Raw genomic sequence first — 23,532 nt, 5'->3', positions numbered from 1 at the left:
TGTAGTCTTTGTTCTAGCTTTTGGTGTACAGATGGCTCAAAGAGAAGGTTTGGAGGAAGGGAGTAGTGAATTTACAGGTCACTTCAGGTTTGTGTTGGGAAATGTCAGATCCCAGTAAAGAGAGGCTGGTGTTTTCCTAATTTTTGCTATTGCAAGGGATTAATATACTTGAAATTTCACTGCTCTGCAATAAGAAGTGCCACAGAAAATTGCTTAAAAATACTAATGAAGAGGATGATTGCCCTTTATACTAGATCATAAAATATTTTTGTTTGATTGTCTTGTTACTACAAAGACAGAATCCCACAGAAATGTTACAGAAGACTGAATTTGTCATTTCGTTATGTTGTTTGAAGTTCTCTGTAATATCACAGATATACTTCTCTGCAGTCTTGCCTTTGCATGTTCTCTTCTGTTTACAGGTTTACAGCTCACCTTGTATGGTAGAACAGCAGCCCTGACTTGTTTGGGCAGCTGGTTACTACTGCAGTATGGATAGGTAAAGAATTGTTTCTGGGGTTTTTTTTTTGTTTTATTTTGTTGTTTTTTTTTTTTTTTAACCATGTAGAAAGGTTTTGGGTTTTTTTTTAATTTGTGATTTGGGATTTTTATAATCATTGTTTGTAGGTTTCTCTCTTTATTTCCCAATGCCAGTAGTTGGTATAATTCAATATACTGGTTTGCTTTTCTATCAGTAACTGCAAAAGGTCTGACAGTAGCTGAGGTTTGCTTTTTGAAATGGTAACAATGTGAGAGACTATGATTTCTATTACAGCCATGTTCTGAAGTGTCTGAAGAAAACATGATATAGTGGCAGTGTTATTAACATGAAAATCTCCTTTTAACTCGAGCAGTTCTGTGACATGGTGTGTCCAGGGGACTTAAAGATTGTACAAAAGCATTTGCTTTGTAAAGCAGAGGCAATGGTTTCTGCACTGAAGCAACAAGGCTAAATAAAATGACTTGTGAAATTAAAGACTGACATCTTCTTGAAGAAATGTATCTTGTTTTCCTTCTTCCAACCTTTACACAGCCTTATATTGTCCAGATTGCTTTGGGTCTCTTTGTTAAATGTGCTTTGCATCTTTCAGTTAATTTTGTGCCAATATCACTTCAGGCTGATGACTGTGAGTGTTTGTGTATCCATTAAGCACACTGCCAGGACATGTCCACCGCTTGCCACCTCTCCCATTAAATGGCTGTCAGCAGGTTTACAGAGCTGCTTTCTTGCTTTGCATTAATTTCTGCAATTCAGATGTGCTGAAGAGCACCTATAAACAGAGAGCACAGTTTGTCTTGAAATTTCTATGGACAAGAACACTTTAACACTTAAATAGAAATGCCATGAGCATTTAAATAATATTTCATATATAGTCATATCAATATGATTAGTAGGAAAGAATTGTCACTTCTTTTTTAATTTTCTTTTTTAAACTAACCTTTCTCCTTGAGCTCTGACCTCCAAACGGAAAATACTGCAAATCAAACAAGTGTTTGTCAGCAGATTATTGCATGTGACAGTCTTGTTGAAATTGTATATAATCCCATGCTGAGATTTACAATCAGTTCTGAAATTAAAATCTGTTAGGATTAGGTCAAAAATTATCCTACCTGAGATAAGCAGTGTGGGGGATTTTAGTGGTTTGTCCATGAAAGTCATTATATAGATGGGTTGTTTGTATAAGGCTTTTCAAGGAAAGTACTAAAATGCAGGTATGCTAGTTTAATTTAATGGGCTGCAGGATCTTCACTACCTTCTCTCACAGCTAGTTTGCCCACCACATTTACTAATGTGGTGTATTTTTTTTTAACTAGGAAATTCTGATTCTAGTTCCTAAAGAATCTTTTTTTGGGTGAAAATTCCTTTGTACTACTTGAAGCAGTAGAAGGAATAGTAAATAATTGAAGCAGTAATTCTGTATATCCAAGCTCTTTTTCAAATATTACTTTGGGAATCTACTGCTGAATGTGTGTGGGACGCCAGTGCGAGATGTGGGAAAACTAAAGTGTATTGACTGGAGGTGTGAAGTTTAATCTGAAGCTTAATCTTGGAGAAATTTATATGAGACTTTATTATACTTAGCCCTATGCTCAAGGACTTCAAACTTTAATTCATTTTAATTTAACATTCTGGAACATCCTTCGTAGATGAATTTTGAGAACAAATCATTGTGTTGGCAAGTTTACAGGCTAATTTGACATGATCAGCATATGGAAAATGCTGAAAGAAATTAGTGACTTGTGCAACTTCACCCAGAACACAAGTGTTGGAGAGCTGAATAGCTCCAATAAGTATCCTCTATGCTGGGTGGCCCAGTCTTCTAAAAATTACCAAAAGTTCTATTTATTCAGTTTTCTGTGTCTTCTTATACTGTGCAGGATTGTAAATTTTTCACCCAGCACTGTTCTTTTCAGAATATTTGTGGTTTATACATTTGGCTGAATATGTTGAGTTGCTCTTTTGAGTGCTGCTCAGTGCTGCTTTGCAGGCAGCCAGTGGTTGATTACACTTGCCTCTCCTACCAAATCTGCTGGTGGTAAGCTGCCCATTTACACTAGTGACAGCATGTTGGTGAAATAAACATTTTTTAGCCATGATCAAGGTCTTCACTATCTTCTCTCACAGAAATTTGTGCTCTCTGATTTATTCCTATGCAGTATTTCTTTTTACCCAACATGTCTATGCTCTGTACAAATAAAGTTAGATAAACCTATTCCTGGTGCAGGAATAAAATCAACTTTATCACCAGATATATTCTATTCCAAGTAGTTTCTAGGCCAATTAAATGTAGTACTATAAACTAACGGTCAACGGACTTAAGCACTTTGAGTTCCTTTCTGCTCTTTAGAGTAATCATTGCATTGTTGCTGATAAAATGTTGATGGTTATGAAAATGTGAAAAACAAACCAACATCCAAAACAAAATACCAAAAAAAAAAAACCCTTCTAGAAATGCTTATGTTCAACTTTTGTGCTTCAGATTTTCTTGTAAACCATAAACATCTTTGTGGTTTTTATGCCTCTCAAAATCTTTGGAGTGCCTACTGCTCCATCTTGCCCAGCATTACTTAAAATCAAATCAGCTCTGAGGCACATCTGTATAACATTTTAGGCAGGATTCTTTACTGTGTGTCACTGTATGTTTTGATAATTCTCTGACAGTGCTGAAAAAGTCTTGATATTTTCATGCTGACAGTTCCCTTGTTCTTTTGCTAGGGGTAAAATCCTGTGCTGGCTATGTAAGTGTTTTTTTCTTTGAAAGGTTTTGGGGAAGGGATGGGACTAAACAGGTAGATGTGTGTATAAGTATTTTATGTGTTGGGAGGAATATATGTAAAAAAGCATATTTTGCATATGTAGAGAAATGTATTGAGCTATGTGTGGTTCATTGTCCTGAGTGAGCTCATTGCAAGTTTTCGTGAAGAGTTTGCCTCCTCCATTTTACCTGTCTGACTTTTATAGTTAAAAAATATTACGTTACTCCAGAGATCTGTCAGCCACTATGTCAGTGCCATCTCCAGTAGAACACCTTTAAACCTGGCATTTTTGAATATGATTCCAGCAGTTCTGGTAGCCATATCAAAAGTTAAGATCCCACAAAAAGTAAAAATCCCACAACAGTCTCTGCCACTGACATGGGAAAAATTATTTTAGCAAGGAGAAAATAACAGCAGTAACTATTGTTTCCCATCAATTGATTCCATTGGAGGTGGAAGCAGAGCTCTTCTAAGTGCAATCAAATTGTCCATTAGGACCCAAAAAGTCACAATTTCAGAAGCACCTCTTGGGTATCTTTACATGGAAGATGGTAGAACCCAGCTTTGTGAGGGCTATTAGGCTTGTAGTCATTTAGGGTCTCATGTTTTTTATTTACTTACAATGTGGCGATATATTGATCGAGATCTATGCATCCACTAATTATCTACAAAACTAAGTCTGTAAAATAATGTTAAAAAGTAAGATATGAAAGTAGGAAAATAAAAGGATCTGAAGATGTGGGATAAGTTTGAAATTTCTCACAAATTACTTCCCTACCCTAAACAAAATTATTTAATTTTTCTACAATATCTGGTTTGTCAAATGTGTATTTATGATGAATCAATGGCATTTCAATATCTGAGATGAAAATTCATGTCAGAGTATTGTGTCAACGAAAATAGTGATCCTTGCAATAAATAATAAATCATCTCAACAAGCAGGAAAAAAGATCATTTTAATATTTTCTTTATTCCAGACTTTTATCCCTCACCCTGTAAACTGAGGCCTGATATGTATTTGGGGCTATGTGGTGATTACATTATAAGTTCAGAATTTCACTGGAACTTGGACATTTTGAACTATGGAAGATTTGAGCAAGAAAAATTTAGACTTTAACACTTAACATAGCAATAGCAAACCATAAAATCATAAGTATGTTAATCAAAGAACTTTGAGGCTCTAGCATTGGGAAGCAAACCTCTTCACAAGTACAAAGATTTGTTCTATATTGAGAAGGTACTAATTCATCTTAAGCCTTTTTTTGCTTAGATACTTGTAACTGAAATCTGCTGAATGTTTAACTGATGTCTGACAGATCCATTTATTTACTGCTTGTAATTTGAAAATTTTTGATCAAATCTTAAAGTATTGACATCAAATGTCAGACATGTTCAGTAACTTGTTTGCGTGAAGAATTTTATCAGTAGAATCAAAATCCTGTATGTTTTCCAAACTGCTTTCCTTCCCCTTTCCTCCTTTGTCATCAGAAAATAACTCAGCAAGTGCTGTGAACATGTTATGGCTGTGTTAAATGTAAATGTCAAAAGATGTTCTGAAGAGTTACATTGCTCTCAAATTCCAGAAATCCACAGATGAATTGTGTAAGTCATGAAACAGTGAATGGCAACTCAGAAGTTACTTCATTCTTTTGAGTCTGCTGCAATTAAGAGAACAGAAATAAAATGCACTTTGGAGGCTTTGTTTTCCTCAGCATCTTAAAGTTCTGTTGCAGAGTTCTTTGCCACACAATCTCCAAAAGCATACTTTTTGTATATAAAACACTTTGAAAGTGTATATATTTAAAATCTTTTCAACCAAATATATAAAATATTAATGAACATACAAAGAATTAAAATACTGGTGGAATTCTGTAGCTAAAGCAATTTACATAATAGATGAAGTCATAGAAAATCAATATGAAGTTTTGAAGAATAATTATTTTCACAGCTGTCTGCCTTCGTAATACTGTTAGTGGAGACTGCAACCAGTAATACATACTGAAGGGGAGGGTTTCTTAATCAGTAAAAAGTAAGATGTCATGAAGTCTGCAAAAATAATAAACGTAGTAGAGATTTTTGAAGTCTAATGCAAGTTCCCTCTCTTGCACTTCTTCTTTGCTCTTCTTTTCACTTCTGAGAAAATTCAAGTTTTGCATTGGAGTATGGATTTGTATTTTAAAAAGGGCAGAGTAGCATGTCTTGTAATTCTAGCTCATGTATTCACTAAGAATGTGGTTTGACAGTAAATTATGTATCAGAGTCACTGATAATAACGGCCTGTCATGGTACTTGATTAAAATAACTTGGATGTTTTTTGGTTTTCAGGATTTTTTTTGTGACTTGTCTTTTTACAACACGTTGATTAGAAGAAGCAATGTTATGCTGGCTAGAGAACACAGTAATTGCTACCTTCTTGCTCAGTAAAGCCCTAATTACTGTGAATGAGCATGAAAAATAGATACTAAAATACAATAGATAAAGGTAATACTGTGCCACAAGAGAAAAGCTTTCTTCATTGTGACCAAATTCTAGCGTATTTAAAGTATTAAGAGGATTAAATGGGTGAATTAAATAGTTGTGCTCTCACACACTATTTGCATTTGAAAAGAGGGACTACGTGGTAGAGTTTAGAGAAGGAAATGGGTCCCAGCCTGCTGGTCTCTGCAGGGACAACAGAAATGACAATGGAACCTACTGGGTTTCCTCACAAAAGTTTTCTTAGCAAATCATTTTTAGGAGAGCAGTAGAAATGAATAAATACCATTACATTTAAGATAGATTTATCTTAGATGTATTTCATTTGTAGATGTGTTTTTGTTACTAAATTACTTCTAAAAATAATTTAGTGAGTGCTTGGTGTTTATACATATATATTCTAATAATTTTGAATCTTGATTAATCTAGGACTATTGAGTGCTTTCTTAAAATGAAAATTATTTTTTTTAAAAAGCAGTATGTAAATTGCATGCTGTTATTGCAATATCTCTTTTTGATTTTTATTTTCTGATAAAATTGCTTTCAGGTTCATGATACCTAAAGAGCATCTTTTCTTTCGTAGTGTAGTTAATCACTCTCTGTTTATTCCCTTTTCTTTCATTATATTTAGTTGCTGAATAGACAATCAAATAAATATATTTTGTTTGCACTTACAATTTAGTTGGATAAAATATGTGAAGTTATCATCTTGGCTGCTTTTTCATTTGCATCTACAGATTTCTAATCACTTCATAATTCAATTATTCATTAGTCTGGTGTGTTTGTAAACAAACCTCATAAAGTTGTTATTATATACTCTGAACATTTGCAAGAAATAGCAACTGTTTGTAATTGGATGCATCTATATTCTAGTGTTCTTTATTTTTCTCATGCAAATTCTAGTTCTTTAACTTGGATAGTATTTCCAGAAATGCATTGTTGGCAGCTGAATGCAGACTAGATGTTGGGTTTTGCCTAAACAAGGCATGTAACCTCCTGCTTAAAACTTTCAGAAATTCATGGTTGTGGACTTTCCAAATCTGACTCCTTCTGAAAAACTGAGCAAGCGTAGGTCCCAAGGAACTTCTAGGCATCAGTGATAGATCTATGACATGACACACTATAGAGAATTTGTCTCTTCGTGTGAAAAATGGTAAAACTTTGTAAGTAAGACAAAAGTCTGCAGAGTAGTTTTAGCTTGGCACTTCTGGATTACTTTCATTTGAACTTCAATTAGACAGCAATTTTGTATTAACGTAGAGAGGCTGTGCTATCAACCTCTATTTTTAAAAGCAGATGTCTTTGAAGATATTTTAGTACTAATCAGGCATCCAGGTGGAAAGCTACAGCTTTCTGTTCTTCACCACATGAGATTTGATGAAAGCCTTTCCTCCTGTCATTGAACACGTAAAGAAGATAATAGAAACTCTTCTTTCTCAGCATTGCAGTAGCAGGCTGAGATCTGTTTCCCTAAAGAAACTATGAGAACGAGTTGAGAATAGGAGAAGAATAGCTCTGTACCTTTACTGAACTTTCAGATCTTAAATGTGATACTTCTGGCATTCTCTGCTTTGATGGGATTCAGCTGTGTTGGGACTGCTTTGCATTTGCCTGGTGTTAATGTGTTTGCTCTCTCAGCTGGTTAAGAATAAAGTTTCTCTAATTTGCTTCTAGCCATGGTATTTTTTCCCCCTTGTGCTTGATAACAGAAGTAAGAGAATGACCTAAAAAAAAGAAAGTAGAATTATGCTCACATGAGAAGACAATGCAAATGAGACCTACAGTAGTCTTAACTTTCCTTTTGTATAATGTCTTTAAGATATCATTTGATTGGGGACATTATCAGAAAGGAGGGGAAAGAAAATGCATGAAGTTTCCATCAGTGTAGCATCTCATACTGCTCCCTAAAAATAAATGTTGAAAAGAAGACATGTATCACTAAAATAAAAATACTTTTTACAGTACTGAAAGAAATGTGGAAGGCAGCTAATGTGGGAAATCACAAACACAAGTCTTGAATTTAGAAGCTGCTGGCAATGTAATTTCTGGGTATGTACAAATATCACTCCTCACTGGCCAATGTCTGCCTCAGTCATTAGCATGAATTAAACAAAAAGCTTGAGAATCCAGCATTTGACAGACAAGCCTAGTCCTAGCTGTCTTGGTGACTGTAATGCTTTTTAAAAATTTATTACTTTTCTGCTACCTGATTTTGATGTGAAAACTAGTCTAAAAATACTTCAGGTGAGTGCCATGTCTTCAGCATGAGGGGCTGCTTCAGATTTTCAGACTGATGCAGTTTTTCTCTAGGCATTGAAAATCAATATGACTGTGTAGTTTTCTTGTAAAGCAAGTTTGATGGGAAATACTGACTGTGTGAATAATCTTTAAATTGACCAGGGAGCATAAGATTCACATTTCTAAAAGTAGGGAGTGTGGAGAAGGAAAGAGATTTCAGGATTGATATAGCAGGAATAAGGGAAAGTAGCTTGAGAATCAGTGGTAATTTTTCCATACATTATAATGAACTACTTCAAGGTTCTCTGGAAAAGGAGAGCAAAAGTCAAGAACTGAAAAGCTCTTCATGTCAGCTGCGGCATTACTTCATTTAAAGTTATGATAGTCACTTTGCTGTAAGCAAAATAACAAGTTACTTGAGTATTGTGTAATGTTTATAAAGATGTTACAAGTGTTGTTTCTTTTCAGAAGGCCTGGGTGATCTCCTTTTCAAAAATAATTTTTAAAAACATGTTTGTCTAGAAGGATTAAGATAATTAGGCAAGATAAAAGCAGCAAGCCTTACAATTCAAGCAAAATGGCTATTTTCAGAATTTTCATATTAGTTGTGACATTGAGTTCTTCACACAGTATACAGTTAGGAACTATATTATTTATTTTTGTCGTTCTTTCTTCAGCTCCATTTTTTGCTACAATGTTGCTTGCTCTCTTCAAACTGTTTCCTGTGCACAAGTGAGCAATTCCTAAATAATTCATTAATTTGAATAATGTTATGTTTGTACAGGGCCAGCCAAACCTATGACTAATCAGCACCCTCTCACCAGTTGTGACCAGGGTGCCAGACTAAGCAAATAGGGCAAGCTGTTCTCAAAAATTCCAAAAATATTCAACAAAGAAACATTTCCTAAATTTGAAATGAATGTTGGTTGTCTGTGTTTGTCATGCATCTCCAGCATGAAATTGGGCTAGTAGCTTAATTATCCTTAAGCATAGTTGTTCCCTATCTCTAAAGACAGTTGGATACCCTTAGAAAATGGTTATGAAAATATAGCTAACAGTACTGAAAGTATATTTGATAATGCTGAAAAGATCACTCAACAGTAAACACTAATTTAACCTTCAGTCATATCACATGGGACATTATTCATTCTAAATGGTGTGCAGTTCAATGTAAAGCAGCTTGAAATAATCCAGTTGAACATACTACAGAAGCTTGGATTTCATCTGTCACCTCTGCCACCATGGTCCCTTTTGGGCTACTAATTTATTTGTCTCTGTTTTTAAAAAAAAAATGTGAAAACTTGAATCTGCTAATTTAAGTAGCATCACAACCAGAACTTTGTTTGTTGGTGCTTTATTAGAGCAGAATTCAACTTGGGGCAGACCAGGCAAAGCAGAAGTAGCACAGCTGTTACTGTAAATGTCTGCAAAACATAAAAATGAGTGTTCTTGCTTAAATTAAATATGAGGTCTTGAAATCTTGTAATTGAAAGTTCAGCTTCTGTAATCATACTGTTTATCTCAGATGCAGCTGAAACATTCTATTAGAGCTTGGGGAACTTGGAAATGAAGGAAGCAGGAAGCCAGACCAGTGTTGCAGTCAAGATTGAGTTATGGTCTGAACTGGAAACGGGAGGAGATTATAGATTGCAGTCCCAGAGTACGTTGTAGAGGTCACAAATTAACTAGCAAGGGAGTATGCTGATGGAAATGAATATATGGGTTTCATATCAGAGGGTTCGTAGTCCTAATGTGTTCTTAGTCATAGCTGAATTTGGCAGGAAGAAGATAGGGCATAACCAGCAACTCTCTTGAGTCTGTGAAATTGAGTGCAGGAGATCTGCAGATGATTTGCCTTTGTGAAACAAGATTTAAGATTCAAACTGTGAGTTCCTGTGGAATATCAGCATAGTTAACATGCAGGTCTGCAAATTGATTTCTTAATTGAAAGTCTTGGAGAAAACATGCATCAAGTTGGAATATAGTTGTAGAAAAAGAAAAATGCAGATGTTGGACTGTGGATTGATTTAATTACCTGAAATCCCTTCATTTTACTTGTGCTTTCAGTTGAGCTGCCACTTGTATTTGCTGTGAACCTTAATGTACTGATGTTTACAGAAACCTTAGACAAATAATAGAAAGACAGGTGTTTCCTGATGTTGTCTTCCAGAATATCTAGTGTAGCCTATTTTTTATTTGAATAAACATATAAAACATCTTTTTGTGTGTGTAACCAGTGTTTCTAGAGATAACGCAAGTATGAATAAAATTATGGTTTCATTGCTTCTGTCCCATGTTGAAAAAAAATTCTTTCGTTTTTACCTATGCTAAATATATTTTTTGTTGACATTTATTTTATATATAGGCATTAAAATATATCTGGTGTTATATATGTCACTATGGTCTTAGTATATGATAATGAGAATAAAATCTATACTTCAGAACTGTAACTTCTGAAGTTGTTTGCCTCTGATATTTTAATACACAAACAATTAGGCAGGATTGAAATGTTATATTACAGCATTTTAGATGAGGACAAACACTGGAACATCAGTCACAGAGCATTTCAGGTTAGATTTACTGTCACTGTTTCCAAGCCAAATCTATTGAATGGATAAATGCTTTGCTCCCCCCATTTTTTTTTTTTTTTTTTTTTTTTTTTTGTAGGTAGATTTTTGTTTCTACAGCAAGATTAGATTTAACATTGGAGATTGTCCTGATAAAAGTTACCACCTAGGTTCATATATTAAAGAACTTGGAGACTTTAATTAGAAACAGTCAGTGCAAAGGATGACAGGTTTCTACTCCTGAAGACAAATGTTTGGTGTACCCTGTATTTGAAGTGATACAAGAAATCCTTGTTCTCTGTTTTTCATCTGCATTTCTGTTTGCTGGTTTGAGTGTTGCATGTATTGCCTGTTCAGCTCTGTAGGAAACATACAACTCTTGTCTTTTTTTTTTCCCTAAATAGGAGGTTTGTTTTTATTACTTAGGCAGAACAGGAGAAATTGTAAAGCAAGATGGCAGAGTTGTGAGATTAATTTTTTTTTTCCATGCATAGTTGAGTTGTTCACTGTACTCAGTAGAAGTGGGATTTCAAGAGAGCCATTTAGGCACTGTATATTGTAGTCATTCTTTTGCTAGTCTTGGCATTCTGAATGTTTTTTGTTTATCCAGAAGTACCTGCCTCAGTCCTCTCAAACTTCTACTGAATTAAATTCTCACAGTTCGACGTTGTTGGTACCACTCCTTTCTCCATTATCTCTTAGAAAACTACATTGCTGGTTGTTCCCACAGATTTATACAGCAGAATTTACCAAAGATGAAATTACATCAGTCGTGCTTCTGCAACTATATCTGTTTTTCTCCTATTTAATTTAAAATTTATCTTTCAAGTTTGGTAATATGCTGCACAGCAAGATGGTGCTACATCACTTTTTTTTCCCCTTTTTATTTTTTTTTTTTTCCTCCTTCATCACTGAAGAAATTAGAAGTAATTTCTGTTTTGGGAAAAAATTCTTTAATGGCCCCCAGTCATATGGAAGATGAGCATTTCTGGTGTCTTTGTTTTGTATGTCAGAAAGAGGATCAAAGGCAAGATTTTTATTGATTGCTTGAGATGGAAAGGATGGATTCAGTTACCGAGTTGCTTATGTTAAATTGTTAGCATTCAGGAACACACATAATCACAGGATATGATTATATGCAGGTACTTTTATTGAGAGCTCTGGGAATCAGGGATAGAGACCCAAATCTGACTCCGACATGGCTTTCGAGCGGAACATATTTTATATTCTATCATAATATAACCTACATACTAATTATTAAACTTACACTGTTCTATTGTATACATCGACATGAGTTTCTCGTGATTTTTCTTAGGCCCCTGACCATAGTTTCTCATGATTATTCTTACGATTAAACAGTAATTATATTTAATTACTAAACAATCATCACATCTAACAATTATATCATTTATCATGTACTAGCTACACAGGTGCAGTTCTAGCAAGGTATAAGGTCTTCATGTACCTATGGTATTTATTTTTTTTTTCTTTTCAGGGCCTACTAAGCTTAATTTTCCTTTTAAGCCTAAATCTCCATGATTTAAAAACCCTATTACTATCAAAATAATCAAATTTTCCCTAGCAGTAAAATTACTTATTCTAAAATTGATATACATAAAAATAGACTCTTCAGAAATGTCTTTACAGAAATAAGGAATCTTTTTTTCTGCTGAAGATTATTAGAATAGAAATCAGTGCAGGGAAGGAAGGTTTTGGAAAATGGAGCCTAATAGAACACCTCCCTCTGGTGGTAGATATTACAGTTCAGTCTGCTCTGTCACACCGTGACTGGAACTTCCATGGTGGCAATGCCACTGCTACTGAAGGGCTAGGAGAACTTTTTAAAAAGATAATTGAACTGCATATATAGTTTCCTCCCCCCTGGGTATGATGAGGGAAGTTTAGGCTGCTTGACCCCCTTCACTCTGAATTTGTTAGGTAATCCATGCTTTCTTCTCCCATCTTGCTGCTGGGATTTGTTAGATTTTGCCATTTTTGCTGGGCTGTAGGAATAGGCTCTGTGGATGTTGGTGCTTTAAGCAGGTAATCGGAACAGTATGCATGAAGCGGCTCCTAGCTTCTAGCAATCATTTGGCTCATTCTGAAAATTTAATTAATCTCTTAGTTTATTCATATTTAGCTGCTTGGTCTGAATTTCATGTGTCCATCCTCAGTTAGTTTCCAAAGTAATATCTGTAATTACTTGTACTTGAGCCACAATTAGCCACCTTAACTGGAGGAGAAGGGTTGCCGTTAACAGTTTTTCTTGTAAGGTATTCATGCCAAGAAACAGATTCTTTAAAAAAAAATTTTTATCAGCTGAATGGAGATGGGTTTAATCTATCAATCAGGCATTTGAGCTCCCAAAGAGGCTGTAGAATTGTTATTTATAGCTCTGTGTAGGCATAACAAGAATGCTTTAAAATGCTTCTTGAAGGCATATTTTAGTTCCTTGCTTTTCATGCCCATTACACTTCAGAAAGTGTAGCAAACTAGCCGAATGTGTGAAAATAACATTTTTGATCCTCCTTTTCCTAAACTTCTGTTTAGTAAGCATTTTATGATGGTTTTTCCTGTTGTTCTTTCACAGTATAGTGAAAACTGCTCTTATCCCCCCCCACCCCCAATCCAGACTGAACACTCAAAACACTTTCAGTTTTGTTTTGTATGTCATTAATAGAAGAACCTGTAAAACCTTGTAAATCTTCTCCAAGGCTCCAGTTGAAAAGCAGAAAATCTGGGACATTTTCATGAGTAGGAATCCTAATTCCTTGACTGTGACACTGTTAAACTCGGAGAAACAAAACTTCAGACATGGAGGACTGGCTACAGAAGCCTGTTTTTATGTGCAGGATCCCAACATTAGCAGCCTTTATATAATGTATTGTTTGAGGTCAGCACATCACTGCTCTGATCTGCAGGTTGGTGCTTTGCTACTGTAGACTCCCCTTTAAGGGATTCCACACCTATTGTGCCAGCTAACAACTGTTTGCAAGCCAGAGCTCTGAAAACACCACTGGTGAAAGGTTACTTTTCCATATCTGCACTAACTTGGAAGTGATAGCACAGGAATTCAGATCATATCAAATGATAAATCGGATAGGAGAAGCAAAAGGATTGTTTTCTTACACCTCTTTTATTGCACTTTGTTTTAATATGGAGATACAGACAGAAACAAGAGTGGGTGTTTTAGGAAATTTCAGCAATAATCCTCTAGCACTGACAAGCAGAAGGATCACTTCATCATAAGAGATGCTTTAAATTCTCATGTCTTTGTTGCATAAAAATAAGGTAAGTTGAGGAATAGTGCATTTATCTGTGTTTTCCACTGAGGGAACAGGAATGCAACACTCCGAGGAGAGCAGGTTTTCCATTGCTTTTCTATACTTCTTTGGTTTCTTTGCATTAAAAGAAGCATCAATATCAAAATAGTCAGCATTTTTAAGGAAAAAAAAATAAAAAAAAAACATTTAACAATCCACAAACTTCAGTAGTAACTCAATAGATAACTTTTTTGGTAGCCATTATGTACCAATTTCAAATGTTGAGATGTGTTCCAGATTTTTTATTTGGAACCAGTTGGGTAGTAATGAAAATTACTGTTGTCTTTGACTTACATTCAACATTTCTAATGCCTTCTTCTAAAAGACAGTTTTAATAAGAAATAAAGAAACTTTTATTAATTCAAAACTTCATCATGTTTTGTTACTCACAGAGGCCCAAGAAATGTTTATTTTATGTAGGCATTAAATGTCTGTGTCTGATATTTTTGTTCCTAAAGGACTGGGAAAGAAAATTTATATTTAAACTTTACTGAGAATAAGTGCTTAAGTACGAGCTTGGTGTATGAGCCATGGTGTTTCATAGTCAAAATTCAATGTAACATGATGGTTTGTGGCAACCACAACTAGGGAGAGTTCTCAATGTTTGAGCTTTGGGATTTATAAACCTAAATCAGGTTTTCTTTTCTTTGTCCTTGAGCTCTTGCTTTTTGTTGTTGGTTGGTTGTTGGTTTTTTTGTTGTTGTTGTTCTTTTTTGTTGTTTTTGTTTTGTTATTGTTGCTGGCAGGTTGAACACTGCTCTCCAGCATTTCTGTATGATTATAGAATGTGGTGGAGGAGATGTTAAGTGGTAGACTACAGCTACTTGCATTAAGCTTCTGGACTCCTTGCGTAGGTAATGAGCTCTGGAGCTTGAGACTAAGGCAGAAAGGTGTCAGATGAGATTTCATTGAGTGTTCTCACTTGTATGACTAAAACATTACTTCAGTTTTCTTCATATTATTTTAGATTGTTGAAGTTACAGAGTACTCATATAAACTCTAACCATTGCAAAGTTGTTGCCCCAACAAGTGAGGACTGTCAGACTGGGAGTTTCCTCTCCAGGCTTTCCTTTAGCTACTTTGTATGAAAGGCAGATGTATGAAAAGCAGATGTGTATTACAAGAAGAAACACCAGATTGCAGTAAGATTGAGAAGAGTGGGATGATTACCCTTTATACTTCATCATTCATTGCTTTGGTGGTAAAACCTAAATAGTGAAAATATACTAAATCTTCCTTACAGACACACATTTCAAAGTGTTTGGTTGGTCTGGGAGAGTGAAGCCAGGAAATGGGAGTGCCTGCTCACCCTTTGCTTCCAGATCAGCCTCTGGGCTGTTCAAAGGAAAAGAATCTGTTAAATAAGTGATTCTGGGAGATGTTTTGAGAGTTTCATTATTGGTAGTTATTAAGGTGCCCTAACTGAAAATAAGGGCAAGGGAACTGATGAGTGGGTTACTACTAGGCAAGGTTTAATCTGCTGCAGAGGCCTTTGGTCCCTTGTGAAAATCCTGTCAATTTATGACATAGTCAAACATTTGAGAATGCTTGAAATATAAATGTGCTGTTATTGACAGAAAATGAGGCAAATGTACACGTTAATTGGAATTACATAAATTAGACTGGAGGAATTAATTAAAAAATAGTAGGCATGTGTCTTGAAATTGGAAGTTCTCTCTAGATATTGGAAAAGGCATGGTAAGGTGACTTGCAAGATAGCTCCAGTATAAGAAAAGCTAATTGAAACCGTCTGGTCGACAGCCAGTTGAATATGAGCCAGCAACGTGCCCTGGTGGCCAAGAAGGCCAATGGCATCCTGGCCTGCATTAGGAATTGTGTGACCAGCAGGAGTAGGGAGTTCATTCTTCCCCTGTACTCGGCGCTGGTGAGACTGCATCTTGAGTGCTGTGTCCAGTTCTGGGCCCCTCAGTTTAGGAAGGACATTGAGATGCTTGTGCATGTCCAGAGGAGGCAACGAGGCTGGTGAGGGAACACAAGCCCTGTGAGGAACATTTGAGGGAGTTGGGGTTGTTTAGCCTGGAGAAGAGGAGGCTTAGTATTGCTCTCTACAGCTTCCTGAAGGGAGACTGTAGACAGGTGGGGGTCAATCTCTTCCATTGGGCAGCAACTGACAGAACAAGAGGACACAGTCTCAAGCTATGTCAGGGAAGGTGTAGGTTGGACATTAGGAAAAAAAAATCAGTGAAAGAATAATAAGGTATTGGAACTGTCTTCCCAGGGAGGTGGTGGAATCTCCATCTCTGGGTGTGTTTAAAAAAAGACTGGACTTGGCACTTGGTGCTATAGTCTAGTTGTGGTGTTAGGGCATAGGTTGGACTTGATGATCTTAGAGGTCTCTTCCAACCTCATTATTCTGTGATTCTGTGAAACATTTCTTTTATTAAAATAATAGCTCCTATGTGTTCAGAATAAATAGGAGTTGCAATTAAATTCAGTTAACAATCCTATTTTCAAGATCTCTCATTTATTATAAACACACATTGAAAAATTCACTTCATTAGTTTGTTTCATAGGACTTGCTGCTGTTGCAAAGTGCTTGGTTTATGGGTTCATGGGTCAGTTTCCTCCATCAAAACAAATGATTCTTCCCCTTTAGGTGCATAAGTTTTGATGTCTTATCCCTCTGAATTTAGTTCAAACTTGTACATTTACTGATTTGTTTAGCTACATGAAGGGATAGTAATACTGAAAGAATTCTAGTGATAAACATACCGAAATTTAGGAGAATAATAGAGGTGTGGGTTTTATGGGTTGTGGGGTGCTCTTAGTCAGTTTTATGCTTATGTTTTTAAGTGTCTTCTAGAATTGCCTTGTCTGTTGTAAAATGCCAACGTCACATGTTTTCCAAGTTGCCTTTGAGGGCAAATTCTGCAGTTCACTTAGATGTTTTCCCCAGGTACTTTTTGGAAATGTTGCCACGTTTAATTCTGTTATATCTCTGCTGTATTATCCTCAGATCATGTTAAATGTTCATTCATCTCAGTTGCCAGATGGGTCTTCAAATGGCTGCAGGATTTTACTTTTCCTGCCTGTTAAGTAGTGGAGTTCCTTGTCTTGTTTCTTGGAATCGGTAAAATTGTTGAGATTGCCATCTTTAGCAGAAGAGTGTGTAAGAGTCCTCGGCAAGTTGCCCACTGAGTAAGGTGTCTTACTAGTCCATTCTGGTATATGCCCTTCCTAATGAATACCCACTAAACATGTCATTGAAAAATATTTCTTGCAGTCATGATGGAGTGGTTTCTTTGTCTTCCTCAGTTACTTAAATTTCATGCTTTACCCTTGCATTGGTATATTACCAATATACTTTGATAGCAATTCAAGAATCCATAGAATGTCAATTATTTGGGTATTAAATTGTCTTCATGTCCTAGTTTTACCAGGTGCACGTGCTGTATAAACCAGCCTCTCATTGGTTTTAGGTTTTGGAATGTAACAGTGCCTTCAAGTAGAGCTTTCTAACTGTACCTATGTCACTACACAACACGCAAAAGCACGACGCGAGCCACTCTATTGCAAAGGTAAAAAGAGGAAGTTTTATTTCTGACTCCAACATTTATACTTTTCCAAATGTGACAGTCAATTGGAGGGTGACCATACCACCTTTCCAACAACACTGGACAAACCACCAGTACATCAAACCTCTCTGCCTCCACAGAGGAATGCAAAACAATACATTGTTTACAGAAAGTTGTGTGAGAAAGATTTCTACAAGAATGTAAACTCAGAAGGCAACATACGTGCTCTGTAATAAATTGAAGTATGCATGCTAACTGTGTACCTTGGTGATTCTCTTAACAGGAAATTTAAAGTGGATTGTTAAAATAGGAGTTTACTCTTCATGGCTTCAGCATTTTGGATCCTGTAAAAGTCAATAATATTTATTCTTTTTTATGTTGGTGAGTTTTCTGGAATAATGAAATTTTAGTTGGAATAATGTGAGCCTGCTGCTTTACGTAAGAATGGGAAATGTGACACCAGGGTACAGAAGTTTTCAGTGACCTTGTTCCTGGTCTGTACTGAAATAGCTACAGTAAGCAAATTGTCATTATCAGTCAGAGCAAGGAGTATTTGTTCTGTGGGGAAGCCACTCTCAAGGGATAATTTTTAGATTATAATGAAATTCCTATTTCATCAATTTAGGATTTCACAACTGCTTTGAAAATTATGGGATCATATGCTGTAAAAATGACAATTTTTCATGTCTGTCATGCAGTGTGTTATAAGCCTAGTTAATACATTTGCTGTAGATTCATTTGTACAAAACTGCATTTTCCCTCCTTAAAAACATGTCTGCATATATAATAATCTGGATCTTAAGTCAACGGTCACCTCTAACAATGTTATGCTTGTTGTCTTGATAGTCTTTGCTTATTAGCTATTCATGAATTTTCTTACTAAATAAAAGGCAAAATCTGATAGTCAAATCCAGAGGTTCCTGTGTAACTTTGGGGAAGAATCATTTTATTGAGTCCAAGGAAATAAGATTTATTACGGAATGTCATCTTTAAGCAAGGAGTGTCTTTTTAGAGAGAAAACAAGCTCAAAACATATCATCATCAGACTTCTCCCACCCATCAAAAACCCAACCAACCAAAACAAACAAAAAACTCTACAGCAAAACCCCCACCAAGCTAAATCCCCAAAATATTGATACATTGCAAAAGATTTACAAATAAAGCAGTGTTACATACCTTGACCCTTATTCCTGAGTGATAAATACATGTAATTGCAGCTTGTGTTGTCTGTGTTTGCCACCCTTGCAGATGCGTCTTTTTTATTTTGTCTTTGTAATGCTTCTCTGCTTATTTGAAGACAATTAAATGCTTATCAAAAACTCAATATATGCAATATGCAAAGCTCAGTGTTATTTAAAACTTACTAATAATGTGTTGCAATTTTAAAAAGTATAATCATAAGGGATAACTTACATTTCAGTTTATCTTCATGAAGAACAGCTGAAAAAAAGAAAAAATGTTGTATTTATGAATAAAATCCCTAAGAGTTGAATAGCTTTCCTGTATCTTACATGCTCATAACTCTAAATAAATTAGTTTTACAGAAAATCAACTTTCTATTATTTTTACTGTTTTATTCTTTCAGTACTTTGTACTGTGAAAACGAGATCTGCTGATAGCTCATATAAGAATATACTGCAATTGTAATTTTGTACTTTGCAGTCGAATATATTTTATGTATATATTTATAAATATAATTTACTATAATTAATATGTACCTGTGATTCCTTTTTATGACTTTGTTTGTCACCTGTTAATGCAAATGCTTGTGTGTATTCTATGATGCATTCCCCTAATAGCCAGATATCTGTGTTTATTCTCCAAGTGGGCTAATGCATCTTTATGTCTGCATGTTATTTAAAAAGAAAAATGCTAAAACTTCTCTTTCCAAGTGGAGAGACCAGACCATTGCCAGACCATTATTGTACTTCATTCAATATGTACTGAAAGTGAAGGTTTTATCCATCTCAGCTTAATTTATTGTGCAAAAAAGTAGTTACATATGAATGGCACTTGAAATGCCTTCAGTAAGCTGTGAACCAGAGAAGTTAGGGAAAAGTTCTCAATAGGTAAATAAAATCTTTGGGCCTTTCAGTACTATTCCCTGGCTATATATGAACAGTTTCTCTGTTCTCAGTTCTGTGAAAAAAAGAAAAGAAAAGAAAAGAAAAGAAAAGAAAAGAAAAGAAAAGAAAAGAAAAGAAAAGAAAAGAAAAGAAAAGAAAAGAAAAGAAAAGAAAAGAAAAGAAAAGAAAAGAAAAGAAAAGAAAAGAAAAGAAAAGAAAAGAAAAGAAAGAAAAAAGACCCTAACTTAAAGATTTCACAATAGCAGTTTCAATGTCATAACATTTGTTACTTCCCATAGAGTACTCTCAGAAAGCAGTTTTTTAAATTGGGGAATTGTTTTCTAAGTAACTAGTTTGTTGTGTGCATTGGGATGCTAAGGGACTGGAGACATTTGATGTTATACTAACACATTAATTTATGCTCTGTAAAAGAACAAGTTGCTCTGGGGATAAAAACGTCGATTGTGGATTTAATGCAGTGTAAGAAGCTAGCAGTCTTCAAATAACCTTTTTGCTAGTTCACATTTCTATGTTATGGGAACTGCAGAATTGAAGAGTAAGGAAGTGTAATATTTCCTATCAGTTAAAATAATTATTTTAAAGACTCTGATTTTCTCCCCTTAGCATGCTGTTTACTCTGACAACTCTTCTATAACATATTTGAATAAACGTTTTAATGAAACATCTGTTACAGGTCAGAGAATAGGAATTGTTTGCAACTTAGACTCTCAAAATAACCCAAAAGGAGATTTTTGGAGATGACATGGTTTCTTATGCCATAGCAGGAGTGCAGATGAAGAAATAGTCTGGCTTAGTGTTGAGTCATTTCATGTAATACTTTGACATGCCTGTCTTTTTCAGAAGAAAGGCTTTGTGATATGCTGATAATGTTGATACTTACAATTATCTTAGATTTTAACTGATTATAATCACAGCAGTTACCAGAAGCTGTGAAGGGTCATTTCCTGCTTAGTCACAGAGCCTTTAGTTAAGCAAAAGTTGAGAACTCAAGATTTTATTAGGTACTTTGTTGGATATTGATGGCTGAAGAAGGCTAGGTACTGGAAATGGGACTGTCTGGTCTCTTGTGTCACAGAATCAAGTATTTTAGGTGGTGGAAGGGGTTGGATGTCCTAAATATTTGTTCTTGAGGCAATGGATGAAATGAACATGCTGGGAAGATGGGGTCTTGTAGGTTGCTCACAGTAACCTGGTAACAGTAACGTGACAAATGAGCTTGAAAGTTTTAGGGCTGTGCAGAAGGTGTGATTTTGTGTGGCAACTCCAGTTTTATGGGCTAGAATCACAAGCTGTAAAAGCAATGGCTTTCACTATTAATGTTATCTTATTGATAAAAATGGGCAAAACATTGTCTTGCAAAAGAAGGTCTTACCTGAAGTCTGGAAATGAATGCAGCTTCTTGCCTTCCTTTAGTCTAAACTATTAGAATTCGTTGTATATATAGAATATCAAATGTTTGAATCATGTCTGTCCATTCACATAGTCATTGTTTTGTTTACAAAGAAATACTAAGCAACAAAACAAAAATAATACTCTTAGTATTAATTCCCAGTGCATGAGAGCTCTGAGATATTCTGTTCTTGCTCAACTATTTGAGATACTGGGTGTGTAACTATTGGACTCAACAAAGCAAAAGGATTTTGGAGCTTGAAGTAGCTGATAGCTGCTTATTTTTAGCATTTTCTTTACCAAGTAGTAATAGTTTATTGAATGCCTTACATGCATTTTATTGATAGATTTTTCCATCTACTATTTCCCCATATTTGCAGGAAAGAGCAAATTTTCTTGTCTTATTTTGATGCTGACTTCACCATATTGTTAACAACAGGATACTTTACAGTTTAACAAAAAAAAACCCACCACAGCCACCTGAAAAAGCCCCAGAAACCAAACCCACCAAACCTGAAGGCCGTGGAGAAAGGGAGACAATTTTGAGAGGAAAAAGAAAACTTATTTTGTAACAAATGGAGAAGGCTTGTATTAAAAATTGCAAAGATGCATTTCATTAACTAGGAATGGGCAGTGCAGGTTTCATGGTCTTTCGGTCACCCTTGTGCATTTTGGCACAGATTTTGCTAGTATAGTAAAAGTCTCAGGAAAACTTTTTTAAAAATTAAATTAAAGTGTTTCTCATGCCTTTCTAATTAAATAGAAACTTCTGTAGATGGTGATTAATGTCTTGCCAACTCTTGTTCTGGTTTTTCCTTGTTGAGATTATTAGGTGAGGTCATTGTCAACAGAATTGCATTCTGATTTTAATCAGAATAAAGCTTACCTTTCAAAACTTGCCAGGGTCTTCCCTGTATCATGTGTGTATTTTTGTTTTATTTGTTAAGCAGTTAAAGCTTAACTGGATTTATTCAGGCTCAGCTCTCCTGGAAATACTGCCAGCTTTTATGGTACTTGAAGGAAGAGCAAGGTGATCTGCAAGTTATTTGTGTTAATGAGAGTCCTGGTTTACAGAAGCCAAATACTCCCCAATACATGGACAAAATACAAAGGCAAGCTTCAGTTACAGTTCTTGTGTTTGAGGTGCTTGGGATCATCAGTCTTAAGGCTTTTCTCAAGTACTCTTTTCTGTAATAAAGAAGGGGTGGGAGGTGTTCTTGGGTTCCACTCAACTGAGCAGGCTAAAACCTTTTTGAAAGTTAATTGATTTGTAGTCTGAGTAAAAGTTACTTCTGAACAGAGGGTCATGGGTTAACGGTGGCAGAGTGTTTCACTGCCATGGTGGATTTTGCTGCTGCAGCAGCTCTGAACTGTTAAAATTGCCACAGCTGCCTCATTGTGGCTGAAGCAGAAAAGTGTCTGAAGCCTTCTTGATTTCAGAAATATACAGATAAAATCCAGAAGCCCAGTTTGGGTTAAACTTTGTTGATACCTAGTGAGGCCTGAGTAGAACGTCTTCCTGAGTTCTGTAACTCATTCTTGACAAAAAAGCTTCTCACTGGTTTTCCAGAGCTCTATTGTGGAGGTGGATGATTTCCTGTCTGCTACCTTCTCCTTCCTCATCCTCCCCCTCCTCCTCCCTGGCTTTGAGCCTGCTCCTCTCCTGTCTGGACTTCTGGCTGACTCTTCCACAGCAGAAGTTAGGCTTATTTTCTGGCAAATCACTTAAATCGTAAATCAACATTTAGGGACTGCTTGACTGTAGTGCTTCCCAATCCCAGTGAGTCATGTTGGCAACCTGTGTTTCTAACACATCATCATCTGCAAATATTTATAGACTGCTCTGTTTTCTTCTGTCATGACATAATAATAAGCAATGAAATATTGATTTATCTATGTATTATGTATTGAATAAATTCTACCCTTGTATGTAATTTAGAAAAAATGTACTTAGATACCAAGTGATGGTGCACTTCAGCTGTCTCTTTACAAGGAAGAGATGAGAGAACTAGATTCTAAGCAAACCAAAATTCACTTTGTTGGCAGGTATGCTTCCCAGAGTGTGCCAGACTGAAATCCAGTAGTGTAGCTGGTAGACTAATGCTATAAACAACCATATACCAGGACAGCAGATTTGGGAAGAAGCGTTCAGTGGGGAATTTGCACTTGAAAATATTTCCCCTCAAACCCAAATCTGGTTTGGAGGCAAGGTAAGCCAGAGGGTGACATTTGACAAACACATGGGATTTGGACTATGGAGGCAGTTGGGAGACAAGTGTTACTTGGCATTTGCTCATAAAAAAAGAGAACTTTGAAGCCAATTGTTTGCACAAATCTTCAGTGTATTTTAGTGATTTACCTTCCATACCTAACTTTCTGCTCTTAGATCAGTTAGCAACTTTTAGTGCCAGTGTTGGAAAGTGAAGGAAGGAGGAAATGCCCCAACCTTCTCCCCACCAGCTCCCAGACATTCCCTCCCAAATGCCCATCAAACCAGTGATGCAGAAGCAATCCCTCACCAGCTCTCCATGCTAACCTGGCACCGTAGCTGTGTACACTGGCTTTGCCAAAATTGTTGCTGATGGAATTTTGTATAATAGCAGTGAAAAGTGCAACATTCTTATAACACTGTACTACATACTTTGGTTCTTCTCTTACT

General features: G+C 35.8%; 1 protein-coding gene across 2 annotated transcripts in view; it reads left to right on the top strand.

Moving 5' to 3' along the window:
- The window catches only part of ZFAND3 (zinc finger AN1-type containing 3), a 140,740-nt gene that overhangs the window by 65,854 nt on the left and 51,354 nt on the right, over nt 1-23,532 (top strand). The gene's annotated exons all lie outside the window — the stretch shown is intronic.

The sequence above is a fragment of the Lonchura striata genome, chromosome 3 (assembly GCF_046129695.1).
Source record: "Lonchura striata isolate bLonStr1 chromosome 3, bLonStr1.mat, whole genome shotgun sequence".
Taxonomy (NCBI): domain Eukaryota; kingdom Metazoa; phylum Chordata; class Aves; order Passeriformes; family Estrildidae; genus Lonchura; species Lonchura striata.
The sequence above is the reverse complement of the archived record's forward strand: the minus strand, read 5'-3'. Positions and strand labels throughout refer to the sequence as shown.